At 44.1% G+C, this 14686-nt stretch overlaps 1 pseudogene; it reads right to left on the minus strand.

Moving 5' to 3' along the window:
• Nucleotides 1-10209: 10209 nt before the first annotated feature.
• LOC119289595 lies at nucleotides 10210-13418 on the minus strand (annotated as a pseudogene).
• Nucleotides 13419-14686: the final 1268 nt, after the last annotated feature.

Consider the following 14686-nt stretch of genomic DNA (forward strand, 5'->3'; position numbering starts at 1 on the left):
CGTGCGTGCCCGCCGCCGCCCCCACTGCGCCCGTCCTCGTCGCCCCGGCCATCGCCTGGTCGCCGCCCCGTGTCCCCGCCCCCGTCGTGCACGCCATCGTCGTACGTCCCCGTCGCCGCCGTAACATCATATACAACTCTTATTCTTTTTTCTATTTTTTAAATTTTTATACTTTTAGTTTATATAAATGCATGTTAGATTAATGTCGATTGTTAGATGATTATATAGAAATGTTAGATATTAATGTCATACATGAATTAGATAGAAAATAGTGTAGATATATTAATGTCAAATGTTAGATGAATTAGATGAATTAACTAGATAAATTTAGGTATATATATGTGATTTGATGATCTAATAATTAATTAAAAGTTTATTATAGAACTAGTTGATCTAATAATTAATTAAAAGATTTAAAAGTTCACTATATATGAGATTTTAGTAAGAAGATTTGAACTAGTTTATTTTTAGTAAGTGCTTAATTGAATTAATAGAACTATTTGAATTAATAGAACTAGATAGTTGAATTAATAAAACTGTTAGTAAGTGTTTATATCAATTAATGTTTCAACTATATATGAACATAAGAAATGTCTGACGATGAGAATGATTTCGTTATGTGCGAATACTGCGAAAACAAGCGCGGCACGTGCGACAGAAATTTCCTAGTTGATGGTAGGCGCTTCAGCATCAAGCTGGATGAGACATTCGAAATGAATGCAGTAAGTCACAACGACAAGTCTTTTTTCGTAACTAAGCACATGCTTCATTTACTTCAACTTATAATTTTAATTTTTTACTATTCTACTAGCGTATCCCCTGCCATGCAAGAATTTTTGTATTGGATAAGATAGGTTTCAGTACTATGAAAACTATGGAGGTAAAAGGAGTTTACTTGAAGACCGAGCATGGTTATACTTTCCACGCAAAATTATAAAATGCAGACACCTATACCTATTTTGAATGCAAAACTTAGCAAGTACTATGCAAGGCTTATGCATTTGAGCATGATATGGTTATCATCTTTGATATTCGTCCAGAAGATAATATTGAAGGTAATACCGATATCTGGGTCGATGTGCAGACGCCTCCAGTTCTACCATTATGTGAGTTCCTCAACCATTTTATGTCTTCCATATTGTTTATTTCAAAAATAGTTGACAGCTAATTTCTATTGACAGCTTATTTCCATTCAAGCAAACATGTCCGGCGCTTGGTAGATAGGACCGTTCACTGTCCCGGGGCTGAACTAAACTGTGAGGAGATAAGTCAATATGTTTCATGGCTTGAGGGATCTTGATACTATCAAGAGAAATTATTTTCCTAGACTTGCAAATCTTAGTACTCAAAACGTGCAACCAATAGTGTTCGTATTGAACTACGGTCACATGTATTTAGGAAAGATGGTAAGATTTTATTTGTCCTCAATGCATCTTTTGCATACATTATTTTTTAAGCTAAACTTCATTGCTAAGTATGTTACTATACGATGTTCTTTAACATGCAGGGACTCCCGATGATAGTTGTGCCTCAGTGGATCTTGACTAACGGTCGCATGCCAATGGTTAGCTTACGGCCAAGACATCCTACATTGCACATGAGTGCATTCAGGATTTCTAAAATCGAGGAATGCTTAATAGTGAAATACTGGAGCAAAATTGTGAATGGTCACAGAGAAGTACCGGGGGCAATAATCAGAAGCGCAACCCACGATTAGGAGACAGGTTCATCTGCATGCTCCAATATGATGAATGAGGAGAGCTACGCATGTTCTATGCCATTTTACCTAAGAGAGAGCAGTGGGGGTGATTAGCTAGTTCCTGCTCTTAGTACTTGTCGTCTCATGTCCGTGTTTCGTCCTAAACTTAATTATTAGTGATTTGCTTTTGTGATCTTAGTTATGAATGCTTATAATAATCTCATGACCATATTGAACTCGATGAAATCTTTTTTGTACAAGTGAATGTTTCTTCTTTAAGTTACTGTTGGTGGTGATTACATAATGATGATTATTAATTAGCTAGTGTTGTTGTTGGTGATGATATATATGAGATGCAAGGGTTTTTATATTAATATGATGATGATGATGAGTTATTATATAATTTATGAAAGTGAGAATAAATGGAAAACAATCTCTAAATTAAATGGAAAACACAAAATTAAAGGGAAAATAAATAATAAAACCAAAATCCCCAACCTTTTTTGTACCGGTTGGTGTTACCAACCAGTACTAAAGGGCTCTCCGCCCTCGACGCTGGCACGTGACACGTGGTGGCCCTTTAACGGCGGTTCGTGCAGAACCAGTACTAAAGAAGGGACCTTTAGTCCCCACCCTTTAGTGCCGGTTACAGAATCGACACTAAAGGGCCTTACTAACCGGTGCTATAGCCCGGTTCTGCACTAGTGGTATGTGGCCTTCAGCTTGGCTTTTTCGAAAAACCTGAGTTAATTAGGCTGCTTATGATTCGTGTCAGGCTACTTAAATAGTAGCTAGGAGTATTATACAGGATTTTCGGCCTGTGTGTTGGAATGATTTGAGATGAACTTGTTGTTTACCCATGCTACTTACACACTTTTATTACTTATTAGTTTTCCAGTTTACGACTCTGTCAGACGAATGACATCTGATTGCTCAACTTACTCCTACTAGCTATGCCCGCGCGGCGGCACGCCGCGCCCCGTTGATGCGGCGGTATGAAATGTGTTGCTTGATAGTAATGCTGGGTTCCTAGTTTTAATGTGGCTAATTTGGACTTAAGACAAAGGATGTATTTGTGCAATTTGAGTGTTCCAATAAGGCAAGCAATGCATGAAGGCAGATTTGAAAACATACATTTATTCACCAAATAATTGATATATTTTATGAAGTAGGAAGTACACATTGCTACACTCATACTAAGATCGAACGCATTATAGATGGAATCCGTTACAATCATTTATAGCTTATATCTGTCTTGGGGAGGAAAAATATGCAAAGGAAACTGATAAGATCATCATTGCAGTAGAGTATTTTGCTTCACCCACCCTAACTTGTTTTTACACTGTACATTTCCCAATGATATTGAACCGATTATATGCTAGTTTTCTTATGTAAAAATAAACATGCCCTAAATGTCACTGAAACTGAATTTTAAATAATAAATAGGTGAAAGCTTAGATATTTGCGAAAGGTTACACTCTCAGCTGCATCCAAATACTCAAAAAATACCAACCAAAGATGATCAATGCTATCACCATCTTTCAAGCTACCCATTAGAAGTGCCTACTACGAAAAGTTCGGATTCTTATTCTCTTTTTCAAATATTTGATAGATAGCTTGTACTGTTTGCATCCTTTTGATTGATTTTCTTAAGTGGTTAATTGTTCAAACAGTGAGTCCTCCTATCATAATGCACAAATATTCTCAATGGTTTATGAAATAAATTATTGCTTGGAAAAGGAATATAAACTCGAAACAACTTGCGGCTCCAATAGATCAATATAATTATAAACATGATTTATAAATAGTTCAAGTTCGGAAAAATTAACTTCTTGCCTAGAGATGAATGTATCCCGTGGTCTCAATCCTAATACTAATAAAGAGGCATTTTGCAACTATATGGCTTAATATCACTAACATTAGCTAGATCTGTTGGTCCAGTATTTATTCCAATATGTCACATAGTGGTGTGTTTCTTTCTTCCTAAAGTGACTGGATTTTTTTTTGGAGTTATATTTTGGATACTCGATGAAAATTGTGGAACCACCATTCTAATCTGGGATGCTTGATGGCATCGTTGTTGCATGCACCTAGCAATCTGTGTCTATTTTTTTTTTTTGTCAAATGATCTTTGTCCGCCGTACAGGATTAGTTGCTGCATGCACTTGTTGGGCATGAATTTTGGGTTGATGTGACCACGTGCATGGGAGTAGGAGATGATGTGTCTACACGCATATGAACTGAAGATCGTTTTGTTCTCTCGCTGTTTGGTCTATAGGCATTTTCCTTTTGTTTTTCATGCTTGCATGCGAACAAGTATTCAGCATTGACACGCAGCTTTTGAAAGTCATACACACCGTCCATCCCATAACTCACGCATAAGCCGGCTTCACAACCAGGCCTGTGGATCTGCCGAATACATACGCCGGCGACATATCGTCACACATGTACCTACTGTACACACAACTACTGACTGAACCCTACTGCATGCCAGGCGTCCTTGCGCCTGTGCGCGCGGCATCGCCGGTTGTAGCCACCGGCCGCCTGCGCACGACTGCCAGGACCTCTCATGCGAATCGGCGTGACGGCCCTGGAATCGCCGAGCCGTGGCTCATCCCGCAAGGAACTCGTCGGCAATAGCGCAGACGCAAACACATCGCGCACAACGTCAACTTGCGCGCGCGCCTCCCAGGACCTCTCATGCCAGTGCGCTGCCATAAATGGCGTTCTGCTGGTCCACCCGTACGTCTTGTACGTGGCCAACTCCATGCCGCCGGGCTGGAGGTCAGGATCAGGATTCAAGCGGCGGTTCATGTGCGCGCGGCCTGACAACAAGGTCGACGACCCAATGATGTGCTCGACGTGTTGCTGTTGCGGTGGCGCAGCCGCAGCCTGCCTGGGCATAGGTGTGGGCGAGTGAACTAAACCGGCCGGGCTCCTTGACCGCTGACGACATGGACTGGTGCTGCGTTACGCTGCTCCTTCCCTAATGGCCTTTCACGCCGGTACTTGAGGTAGGTATGCCGGAACGCGGCGACAATGCCGCGGTGGTGCTCGGCGGCGTTGCGGGCTGTTGGCCCAGTCCACGCTGCCGAGTACTTTCCGGCGGACGGCAACGACCGACGACGAACGACGATGACGAACGAAGCTCGCTGACTAACTCGACGAAGTGCTTTTACGTCGAGGTGCACCGCAACACAAAGCTAGCCTCCTGCTAGTTTATCTCCAATCGATTCCTCCTGACGTGTACTAGTACTAAGCACTAGCACTTCTAGCCGGGACACAATACGAGCACGTACACACACTTGATCGATCTATGCTTTGATCGACTCGGCGCTAGCTACGTACACGAACACTTGATCGATTTGGATGGCCGCAGGCTCGTGTCGAGCCTGCTATTTTTGTATTGCTTTTTCAACTCACGGTTTTGTTAGATTACAGGCCAGGTACATGTATATATACTAGTCTAGACTAGCTAGCTACATGACCAGGTCGGTCAGGAAAACTAATTCTAATTGGACTAGGAATCCTACAAGACCACGTACACCTGTCGTGTACTAATTTGTGTTTAAGGCCCTGTTCGGAACTTGGCCGCTCCGCGGAGTTGGGGAGCTGGCTTTTAGCAGCTCCATCAAACTAAGCTAAAGTCTTGTCCACTTCCGGAGTGGAGTTAAAGGAGTAGAGAGAAACCGAACGCAGCAATCATTCATCCTCCGGGTCTACCGACTCCTTCACCACCACGAGGCTGCCCTACAGCCAGAGCCGATGCCTCACTCGTCGCCGCTGTAGCACGGTAGTCACCGCCAGAGTCTCTGCTTCCGTCGGTGTCCTCCCCTTCAGCCCGCCGCACGGCTTCATGTGTAGCCACCGTCACCGCACCCTGGCCGTCATCGACGACGCCGATGGTACGAATTATCGACAGGCAAATCTTCATGTGACGAAGACACAGCTCCTGCACAAAACAAGAAAACAAACACGGAACACTCAGTAATCACGCAAGAAAAGAAAAAAAATAATGCAGATGCAAACTGCTAGACCAAACTAACCACGATCTGCATGGCGAGCAGAACGACGACCGGCATGCAAGCCTGGAGCGATGAGTGAACGTCGGACAGCTGATCATCGTCGCACCCTCCCTTATTAACACAGCCGAACCTCGAGCGGCAGGACGCACTAAAAACCACCAGAAAATAAAGATGAAAGAGAAACAAACCAGATCGTGCATAGGCAGCAGAAAACTGAGCCGAAGAACCACCAGCCCAACGCAATGAGCATCGGCGACTCAAGGCTCTGCCGTAGACACCGCCGCAGCACCACGACGACCAACCACAGAACCCCGCACCCGAGGAGGTAGCCGAGGGTCTGCCGTAGACGCCGCCGAAGCACCAGGGCGACCAACCATAGAACCCCGCACCCGAGGAGGTCAATCCGAACGGCGAGGACCATTATGGCTAGAAAATGGAGCAACCATCTAACCAACGTACGTGGGAAGAAGAAAAGATAACGCAGCTCACAACTACGTCAGCCACCGGAGGCTCTGCCGTAGACGAACCACCACGACGGCCAACAACAGACCCCCGCACCCAAGGAGGTCGACCGGAACGCCGAGGACCATTATGACTACAGAATGGACGAACCATTGGTGCTGTAGTGTAGCAAACGCAAGTGAGAAAGAATAAACAGAACGGACCACACAACTGCAAAGCCACAACACAAAAGGCATATTTATAACTAGGGAGTACCTAGAACTCATCTAGATGAGATATAATTTGGTCTCATTCACTTTGAAAACAAGAACAGATACAACCCACGTCAGCACACACACATCTTATAGCATCACATCCAATGGCTATAAAAGGTGAATGAGACCATTTTATATCTCATCTAAATGAGTTTTAGCAAAACTATTATAACTAACGGAAAGGCAAGTAGAAAAATCCAAACCAAATACAAACCATCTAGAAAGAAGGACTTAAGCGGCACCGATTACACCAAGGCCATGCAAGAGGACAGCACACACCACGAACCTCATGCACGAAGACACGCACCGTGGAAACTACCGTACAGGTCAATCTAAAGCCAGAAAGCGACCCGGGCCAACAGCGGCAAAGATCGACAGCGTTCAATCAAAACACCGAAGAAGCCTGAAGCAAAAGGACGTGATGGCAATTGCTAGACCGTCTACCACGCAGCGACGCACAATTAGCCTGCATGCATGCAACGCAAACACGTACATATAAGCTTTGTAGCACATGAGACCTATTCCATGCTAGAATGCTGCAGACAAAGGAAGGCAAAATTTTAAAACCTGCACGGTAAAGAGAAAACGATCACGTTCAAACAGCCGAAAACGACGACTCATATGAAAAAAGGGGCACAAACGAATTGGGATGACCCATATAAGGAAAGTAACCACATCAGCCTGCCCCACATGCAATGAAAAAATGCTAAGCCAACCAAACCGAATGGCACACCAGTTCAAAAAATTCCAATGAAATAAGTGAATCCACAAAGCAATTCTACACCGCCAGGTACCAAAATAATACCACGTGCCACATGCAAGATTCACCATGGGTCTTTTTCATACAAATGGCTGAATCTCACAGCGAAAACCTTGCCTGGAATAGAGGCTTGGGTATGCACACTAACATAATAGATATGATTGATTTGTTTGGGGTCTGTATATCCAGTAATCAGTTATTTTTCCAGCTTGCAAATGCTCATATTTTCCGACCATTATTAGATCCATTGTCAAGGAAATCTTTAACTCGCAGCTGCTCGATTGACTGGCAAGTAGGGGATTAATAAGCTAATTGTAAGTTAATCAATTAATCAGACGGTTTATCAGTGTAAGGGCCGCTCTCTATCTAGGGTTTCTCAGCTAGGGTTCATGGAAATTGGAATGGGGAATTAAGAAAACCGTACCTATCCGCTCAACCACCCACACAACTAAAGGTTCCAGCTACAAGTTATCAACCGAAGCCGCTATCCAAGTCCAAGCCAAATACAACGAGAGTTTTTTTTTTTTAAGAAATGAATACAACGAGAGTTACAAGTTTGTATTTAAACAAGTGGAGCTCCTCAATGGCTACTGGTCCAGTCAGGGTCCGAGAGCCATGTGGGATGAGTTTTCTTGCGAGTGGGCCGAGTGCCAGGCCCACGAGCATCTTTGAAACTTGGTGCGTCTTCTCCTAGATCGCTACATGGCCTTCATCTGTTGTCGCAAGAGTACTCTGTTCTACAGTCAACACCTCTGGTGCATCTGAGCTGCTGACATTCCTCCCTCCTTGAGAACCGGCTTGACCCCAAGCCGTTGCATGTGGAAACTACTTCCTCAAGAACTCCAGGTCCTCCCAAGTGGCTTCAGCAAGAGAAGAATCAGACCACTCAACGAGACCTTAAGCAATTGTGTGTTTACCCACCTGGCGCACACGCTATTGCAACACTTTCAGTGAAACTTGCAGAGCTGAATGAACCGGAGGAAGAACTTGATGAAGTACAGTATCTCGAGGCAAGACACACTTTAGTTGAGAAACGTGGAAAACTGGGTGGATACGGCAACTGTGAAGAGCCAATTTGTAAGCCATGTAACCAATCTTGTCCACAATTTGGAATGACCCATAATACTTAACGCCAACTTGTGCTTAGTCCTGGAATATAAAGAGAGCTGAGCATAGGGCTGAAGCTTGAGGAAAACTTGAGGTTCCAGCTACAAGCTATCGGCCGAAGCCGCCGTCCAAGTCCAAGCCTTTTTGGAGTATCGTTTTTGTTTTTCTCGCCACGATTTCCATGAATGCCATTTCATCCTGAAATTTTGCAAGCATACAAAACATTTATCAAAGTTTACCATGGTGCATTTGAGCTCGGGAGTAGATACTCAATGATCTAGTAATTGTTAGGAGGCTTTTATATTTAATTTAATATCAGTGGGCCTTAAAAGGCCAAGTGATGGAAAGCTACTAACCAGCATTTTCTAAGTTCAACAACCTGCATTTTCTAAGTTCATTCAGGTGGTCGACGAGATGAGATAGCCTTCAAGCAGTGCAACATGACTTGGATGATGTGTGTGTGTGCGCTAGAGAGAGAGAGAGAGGAGGGAGTAGCAACACCTCTCTATGGTTCCTCTCAGCCTCTCCTTTTGATATCATCTCAGCTGGGGAGGTCCGGAGGCCAAGCAGAGAGCCAGGGAGATAGCTGATCTGTGAGGTGAATGACACGCTTAGTTGGAATGGTTATTCGTTCCATTAAAGGTGAATTAAAGAAGCCTCCGGGTTTGGAGAATCCTGCATTTTTGCGCACAGTGTTGGAAATATTTGGAGAAGCCTCCAGTCTGAATGTCAATTAGCCGAAGTCCTCTGCAATTGTAATTCGGGAATCATGGGTTGATCGCAACCGAGTAGCCAACTTGGAATCACCATCATCTTGCCTTGACTCACTATTGTGTTATATGCTCTCGGAAAGCTAATCCTAGCATCGTTTCTACAACACCTCGGTTCCTCTCATGCGTCCAGCTCCTCCTGTCGCATCCTCAGTGTCCTAACACATGTTCTCATTCCTTGTGCCGACACTAGTCTTCTCACCTAGCCACTCGTAGTATCACCGCTGCACTCACCCAGCTGCTCATGATGTCGCCATTGGTCTCGTTCAATCCTCACAAAAAGCCAACCCCCAAATTCAACCCAACACACAACTCACAACATCCACATAGCCATGTTTTTTGCAGGCAGAACAAGTTTTGCAGAGTGCAGACTTAGATTCGAAGATTTCAAGAGTGTGGAGGACTCCTGAAAGGGCCCTAAATCTCAATAAATTGAATTAAAATGTAAAAGAGTATCATCCAACATAGCGCAGGTCCAGCAATGTCTGGTCACAATGTTTTCCACACTCCTATTTCTATATAGGTGATAACAAGGAGACATGGGTTAAAGGTCATGTTCGTGATACACAACATTCAATGTAACAGTAGCTACCACATGTGTCAAATCACAGCATCGCCAAATAGACCCACTAGTAAAATAACAAAAAAAGCTGAGTAAACCGTATCAAAACGGGGTTTGTTTTGAATATCTCACTGAGAAAAACAATAGTGATACAATTCATAATTTAGACACATTTTTTCCTTAAAAAGGAGACCACCTTCCCAATCACTTCCATCCCCACATCATTCTTAGCCCAAACTGTAAACTAGATAACTCTTCCTGGAATCAACCGAAAAGGATGTAAGAATAACTAATAGATGAGCTGCTGTTTATATATAGTGTATACACGCACATACACTTACAAAGGAGAGCTACAGTAGTGCATTAATTTGTTACCGAGTATGTGAAATATTTACTAGGTCTACTGCCCCCTCTGTTTATTTGTACACATGGACAATATATACTCTGTTAGCAAACAGCCTGACTGACTGTTGATTTGCTTGGACCGACAAATTCTTTCATGTTGCTAGCATACTCGTTTGAGAATGCAAGCCAGGTAATATGCTGACAACTGCTGTTGCTATAGGGCTATTGCACAACACTAGGATGGTTATACATTTTATATTACATTTACCTGATATTGCAGGCATACACAGCCTCTGTATTGCTTAGGAAAAAAAGAAAGAACTTCTGAAATTATTTAGAACTTCAGGTCTACTAGATAACAAAGCGAACTGAAGCGACATTCATACACAACCACTGGTGTTGCAGGCTCATATCATTCCAGATCGAATGTCTCGAGCCGAGGCACCTCTTTTGCTCCATGCCCCCCTGTATGATTAGCAGCAAACACAAGGTACTCATCTCTGATTGCGTGCATGTCTGCCACTGCATCTCTCCCCAGTGCTCGGTCTCGAGGTTGTTGCTTCGAGCAGGATATGCCAAGCCTCAAGACTGAAATCAAGCACTCTTGGATTCTAATACTTGTAGTGTTATCCTCTTGTCCGTTGTGCAGCCACATTGTTGGGTCAGCTATCGCCAGGGTCCTATTTGGAAGAGCATCCTCGACAAACTTATGTAGATCTAGTGAATCTCTAAACGTGCCTTCTGTTGGGCTCCTTCCCGTAAACATCTCAAGTAGCAATATGCCAAGGCTATAAATATCACCATATGTTGAGACCGCAGAGCCTTCTCCGTACTCTGTAAATATGCAAGGTTTTGTGGTTAGCATGCCATATTTGAGTGAAAAATAAAATTTAAATTTAGAAGAGTTTCAGTCACCTGGAGCAACATAGCCTATGGAACCTCTAATTCCAGTTGAGCCATATGAAGTTTGCATCCCCTTGCTTGTATTTTCTTGAAGAATACTTGATATGCCAAAGTCTCCAATTCGGGCGCTCATGTCTTCAGTTAGAAGAATGTTGCTTGGCTTAAGATCACAATGGATTACTAATGGTTGACAGTAGTTGTGCAGATATTCTACCGCATCCATGATATCGACAGCAATATCAAGCCTCTGGGCAAGGCTGAGCGTGTTGTTTGCAGTGGGCTCTTGAGATTTTGGATGAAGCCAACCATCCAAGTTACCATTGGGCATGAACTCAAAAACCAATGCCTTGAACTCTTGACCTTGGTGGTTGACACTCGAACAAGAAGTAATGATCTTGATGAGACAACGGTGTCGTATCCTTCTCATGGCCTCACATTCAGCCTCAAAACTCTTGGAATACCTAGATGGACCAAGATTGAACACCTTGACAGCCAATGTTCTTTCTTCCGAGTCCAAAACACACTTATAAACCACACCATAACTTCCTCTCCCAAGCAAGTTTGCATCTGAAGATCCATTAGTTCCTCCAAATAATGCATTATATGAGATTCGTTCATATTGCTCCTCGCTAGTTGAGGATTCCACCATTCCCTTCTGCCTTTGTCTGAGCTTCTTGTAAAGCATCCGAACAAGAAGAATAACTGAAAGTGAGAACAAGATTGTTCCTGTTGTTGCCAAAGAAATTATTACAGACTTCGACATCCTTTTGCCACTCTTGCTTAAGGGGTTTGTTGAGCATGCAACCAAGTGAAGTTGAGGTGTACCACCACACATATTGCTATTCCCATCAATTGCTATGTAAGTGATGTTTCTGAAAACACCTCCATGTGGCACCTCACCTTGGAAATTATTGAAGGATACATCCAATTTGGACAACGATGTCAAATTCTGTAGAACTGTCGGGATTAGACCTGACAAGTTGTTGTGTGCTAGGTACAGTTCGTGTAGGGCTCGAATGCTGCCAATGGCGTCAGGGATATCGTACCAGACAAATTATTCATGGTAAGATTCAATATATTGAGCCCTTTTATATTTTCCAGAGATTGGGGTATGCTTCCTTCAAATAAATTCTTATCCAATAAGAGCTTTTGTAGAACTATGCAATTTCCTAAACTGCTAGGTATTTGGCCAGTCAACTGGTTTCCTGACAGGATCAGTTCGTTGAGGTTAGTCATGGTACCAGCTTCTGGTGGGAGGGGTCCAGAAAGAGAATTGTATGATAAATTCAAGTACCATGAAAGTGAAGGCAGCTGAAAAATTTCCACGGGTATCGAACCATTCAGTTGGTAATTTGTGGACAAATCTAGAAGGAATAGGTTCTTCAGTTTCCCGAGACTTTCTGGTATTGGTCCTTCCAGGTTGTTGTAGTATGCAAGCAACCTAGTTAACATTGTGAGATTTCCTACAGATGGTGGTATGAGGCCTCTCAAGCCACTGCTATACAGGCCAAGGTCAATCAAGTTTTTTAGCTTTCCAATGCTCTCTGGGATCACTCCTGACATAGAAGTATTCACTATCAATAGTAACTCCAGACCAGCTAGATTGCCGATGTCTGCAGGGATACTCCCAGATATCTTAGTGTCATCTAAGCGTAAGTTCTGGAGAGTAGTTGAGAGGTTCACAATTGAACCTGGTAGTTGTCCCCCGAAAGGGTTGCTGCTGAGTATCAAACGTCGCAGTTGGCTACAGTTTTCTAAAGAAGTGATGAATTCCCAACCCTCCTCGCCATTCGCCTCAAGCCTATTTTCAGTCAAGTACAGATCTTGGAGAGCTCCGAGCCTCCCCAAAGTGGGAGGCACATACCCGCTAAATCCATTATAATTGAGGCTGAGCATTATGAGGTCAGATAGATTGGATAATGATGAAGGGATGGTTCCAGTGAACTGGTTAGGACCCAAAACGAGAACTTGCATGGTGGGCAACTTGTTGCCGATATCAGCTGGAATGCTTCCGTACAACATATTGCTTCCCACCCCAAATATTTTCAGTGACGATAAGTTGTAGAGAGCGAGTGGAAGCATACCAGAGAGGTTGTTACTGGACAGTCCGAGTATCTGCATGCTCTGGATGCTGCCGAGCTCCGGTGAGATCGAGCCCACAAGCTGGTTATCAGAGAGATCGAGGTGCTGCAGGTGGCGTAAGTGCCTGGGGCTCCCCGGAATCTCCCCGTGGAGCCCGTTGGAGCTCAGGTCGAGCTTCTGCAGGAACGTGAGGTTCCCGACGGCTGGGGATAGTGCTCCGGTGAGGGCCATGGCAGGCAAGCTCAGCTCCACCACCCGCGCGGGCCTCCCGTGGCTGCACGTCACGCCCTCCCAGCTGCAGAAGTCGGCGCTGCTGTTCCAGGAGGCAAGGGAACCACCGTCACCGACCTTGGCTCTGAAAGCGAGTAGCGCAACCTCGTCGCCGGCGCTCACCACCACGGCGATGACCATGAGGACAGCGAGAAGTGGCAATGGCAAGCTCATGCCCTGGCTCCAGGTTTTGTTGCCCATAATAGCAATTCGTTGCTTCAGTTATATTCTGGTCACGCGTGCATCCCAGCTGCAGTTATATTGTGTTTTGTTGGAAGCGCCGGTGCGAAAATTTCAACACGTAGTGTCTGTCTTCATCGCTTGGTTCACTTTCAGTAGCTGGCCGATGTAGACTTTTACTCGTCTTTTGACTTGATCAAATGCCCAACCTGCAGAACTGGTGATTATCTGCCTCAATCGGTCAAGATTCATGTTGAGATGGCGTGGTATTATTGTCTAGCACCGATTTTGTGTTCTGTTGCGACTACAGGGTATCTCTCAGTTTGACTTCCCGCCAAAAAAAAATTCTCAGTTTGACTAACTGCTTCATTGGAAGTTCAACGTGTGCATAGAAAAGACCACAGCAAACTTGATTTTTGGTCTTGTTTAGTTGGCAGGTAGCAAAGGTCTTTGGTCTTGCTGTGTGATTGCCCTGTGCCTGTTGCAAGTGATTCCAAAAATGTCCAAATCGCTATTTATGTCCCATCACTATCATTTCTCATAATTAATTTAGACTTTGCCTTCTTTTGACCACTTCCCATTGACTAAATCTCGAACCACATACTTCTGCAAAGGCGTCCACCATCAGTCAGTAATGGCTGCCAAATAGGAGAATGCTGATCAGCGCAACAAGTATGGTTCTAAGTGTAATCCTTTTTCAGACGACAAGTATGGTAAGACGGTGTGTTGGTTAATCTTATATCAATTTTTTGTTTGGCAACAAGGTTGTATTCGATTTTGCGAGAAACTTTCAATCTATTCATCTTCAATCATGACAGTGTAACGAACACCAGAAATGATAAAAATCCATAGACCACTTAACAACGACTACAAGCACTGAAATGAGCCGAAGGCACGCCGCCGTCATCGTCCCTCCCTCGCCGGAGCTGGGCAAAACTTGTTGTAATAGACAGTCGGGAAGTTGTCGTGCTAAGGCCCAATAGGACTAGCGCACTAGAACAACAACCACCGCTGATGAAGAGTAGCGTAGATCGAAAGGATTCCAGTTAAACACACACGAACATAGGCGAACGACCACCGGATCCGAACAGATCCACCAAAGACAAATCCACCAGAGACACATCTCCACACGCCTACCGACGATGCTAGACGCACCACCGGAAAGGGGACTGGGCGAGGAGAACCTTATTCTATCTTCAGGGAGCCGCCGCCGTCTCGCTTTCTTAAGGAGGACACGAACCATAACAAAGATCAAAGAAACATCTAA

Source organism: Triticum dicoccoides, chromosome 4A (assembly GCF_002162155.2).
Source record: "Triticum dicoccoides isolate Atlit2015 ecotype Zavitan chromosome 4A, WEW_v2.0, whole genome shotgun sequence".
Lineage (NCBI taxonomy): Eukaryota > Viridiplantae > Streptophyta > Magnoliopsida > Poales > Poaceae > Triticum > Triticum dicoccoides.